The sequence below is a fragment of the Sinocyclocheilus anshuiensis genome, unplaced genomic scaffold (genome assembly GCF_001515605.1).
Source record: "Sinocyclocheilus anshuiensis isolate Anshui unplaced genomic scaffold, SAMN03320099.WGS_v1.1 scaffold999, whole genome shotgun sequence".
Classification (NCBI taxonomy): domain Eukaryota; kingdom Metazoa; phylum Chordata; class Actinopteri; order Cypriniformes; family Cyprinidae; genus Sinocyclocheilus; species Sinocyclocheilus anshuiensis.
The window spans coordinates 846,804-849,954 of NW_015544197.1; the positions used below are offsets into that span (position 1 = coordinate 846,804).

General features: G+C 36.5%; 1 protein-coding gene across 2 annotated transcripts in view; it reads left to right on the forward strand.

Moving 5' to 3' along the window:
• The first annotated feature begins 283 nt into the window (after positions 1 to 283).
• LOC107696776 (lipoma-preferred partner homolog) overlaps positions 284 to 3,151 on the forward strand; it is a 222,268-nt gene continuing 219,400 nt past the window's right edge. For both annotated transcript variants that reach the window (XM_016497272.1, XM_016497273.1), the window contains exon 1: positions 284 to 407. The gene's annotated coding sequence lies outside the window, so the exon portion shown is untranslated. The remainder of the gene's footprint in view (positions 408 to 3,151) is intronic.

Below are 3,151 nucleotides of genomic sequence, written 5' to 3' on the forward strand. Positions count from 1 at the left end.
TATATTATCACTGAATGAATCAAATTAAGCATCTCATTATATTATCCGTAACAAAATGTAACATTGATCCCTTAAATTTAAAGATTGCAGCAGACACAAAGAGGACAATGTCCAGGCCTTAATAAACTGTCATCCAACATATGATGAATAATCCCAGTTATTACACTGTTTGCACAATAAGATAAATATAGCCGTTATGAGGAAGAGATATTGCATGAGTGCTGGCTGAGACTGCCATACATGGGCAAATTTCAGTGACTCTGTGTGTAAGTGTGTGTGTGTAAGTGTGTGTGCTGCCGGCTGGAATTTCGCCCTCTGACGTCACTGCCTGGTACTCTCCCAGATTTGGGAAAAAGAAGTTTCACTTTAAGTGGGGATTTGAAACTCTGTGATTCTTAGAAAGCAAGGTAAGAGAACTATTCAAGCTTTCGAGGGGCGGCTCCACGCGCCGAAACGCCGATCGCAGGCCCAGGATAACGCAGCGGCGTTTCTGCGCTCGAGTTCTACAGCTCGAACTATATTTGATAACTATATGTTCTTCTGTGAGAGATTCGAGCTGTGCTGTTGAAATGGAGGGTGTGGGATTACTGGAAAGGAAGGGGGCGAACTTTGTTTCGTGTATTTACCCCGCAGCCGGAACATTGCCAGAGCGAACATATAGAAGGTGTTGGCGTACTTTGAACACGATTAGTAGATACTTGTTGCATATGAACTCCTGAAACTGATCGTGTTGTTATTCCGACGAGATTCTTGCACTGTTGTGTTTCTTTTGAAGAATGCGGAAGTAAATAGGCTGGAGGGTCTGTGTGCTGGAGGATTGTAGTGCCTAGAGACGTGGCTTCTGCTTACAAGAGCGACAGAGACGAAATATTAGTGCTGGCTATGTGTTTTGTTTGCCTTGTTAAATTCAAATAGCTGTGTGATGCTGTACATCTTATACCGGAGTTCAGTAATTCACTTTGTGTACTCGTTTACCGGTTAATACAGGGAATGCGTGATTGTTACATTGACTTATGATCTTTTGCATCGAAAGGCAGATAAATAGTTGGAGGTAAATGTTTTGCATTATGCAGATGCTTTTATTTAAAGTAATGTACAGAGCATTCATTCATTCATTCTGGTAGTGTTGACAAAGAGCAGAGACACTTGTGAAAAAAGTATATTTTAAAAATGATCCCTTACCTTTGTTCAGGCCATTATATAGGCTACTTTACATTATATACATATATTTAAATCAATAATAAAGTATTGAGAACAGGTGATTTTTAAAGGTAGTAAGTGATAATGCATTTTTAATAAAATAGAGAGAAAAATCAAATGATATGCAATGGGACACATGGCAGATTTATTTTAACTTATATTTACATATATTTTATATGTATTTTGGTCCATGTCTCAAGAATTTATAATATGTGTTTTAGACTCATATATTTGCTTTATCGAAACCATAGCATGAAAATGAATGAATAGAAATTTGAGAGCAGGCTGAAGCAGAAATGCACTCTGGATGATTTTATTGCATCTACTTTTAAACCACAATGTGGAGGTGGTTAAGCTGCGCTCAGTATTGATAGTTTTTGGACAGTCTTGAGATTTATAGCTGCTTATTGAAATCGTCAGACTTCAGCTAACTAACTCTACAGTGATAATATGGGTTGCATTGTCAGCGTAGCTGTCATTTGTGGGTTTAATTGCTGAAATGGAATGTGTTTCTATTTACTATTGAAAGTAAACGCAGTTTTGGTTTTTGTAATGATTTATCTTTTGGTAAAGCATGAATCCAATGCTATAATCCAAGCGTTTAGTCCAATATAGAAGACTGTTCTCTATTGTGTGTGCAGCTAAAAGTAAGAACACAATTCTTTTCTCCTGAAAGACATTTTCTTGCCAGAAAGGCAAATATCTCCATTTCAACCAAAATGTCTAGAATACAGACATTGTTCATCTTAAAAGTAGCTAAGTGCTAAAATATTTATCTGTTTCCTTACAAAGACGACATTCAGAATTCTGCTTTGATATGAATCTCTAATCAATAACATCAAGGCCTACCAGCCATCAAACTGAATATCTCTGCCGCCCCCACACCCCAGCGTCCCAAAAAAGTTTGAACTCCAAACTACATCCCAACAGCAGGAATTAAAAAAGAGGACATGTCTGACAGGCTAGTGATGCTTAAAGTTAAAAGATGAATCCTGCCTTTGAGCCTAGTCTTCCATGCTCACTCTTTTGACTGTCGTTTTGCCATTAGTGCAGACTTTCTATGAATATTGACTATTACTGTAGGTTACTGTTGGATCAAAAAGTGTTGTGCCTCTTTCTGTTGCTATGGAGACTCTGTGCTGTCAGGTGCTGTCTGGAACAAGTGTGACAACTGAAAGTTATAAATACACCGAAAATAATTGTAGTGAGCGTATATGGATTTATGCAACAGTTAATACATGAACAATCCGGTCCACCAGTTGAATCAAGACCACCTAGACTCCAAAGCAATAACACTGACTGAATGATTATTAATGGATGTTTAATGTAATTATTTAGAATGATTTGTTTAAAAGGGCTAATATTTTTAATAACTAATATTTACGAGAAGAACCACTCTGACTTATGATCGAAAGACAATTATAATGTTACAAAAGACTTCTAATTAAAATAGTTTATTTGAACTTTCTATTAATCAAAAAATCCTGAAAAAATGTATCATGGTTTTCACAAAAATATTAAGCAAAAAAGGTTTCTTGAGCACAAAATCAGCTTATTAGAATGATTTCTGAAGAATGTGGACTGTAAGCAATGGCTGCTGAAAATTCAGCTTATGTCAAAATTCTGTTTGCTTATGTTTTTTAAAATTATTATTATTATTATTATTATTATTATTTAACTGGCATCAGTCAATATTGGATATTTGATGCTCATTTCTCTCATTTCTTAGATTACCACTTCTGTAATTTAATTTCAAACGTAATAAACACTTTTCTCTCACTTCCGTTATCTGTCATATGCGGATCCGTTCCTGCGGAAGGCGTATGAGGTATGCGCAAACGCGCACCTCTGAGATATGCTAGTCTCGCGACTCACGAGTTTGTTTAATAGGAGCAAAGGAAGCAAAGTTTCCTTACTTTAGCAAAGGAAAACCAGTCTCCTCTTGGTTTAT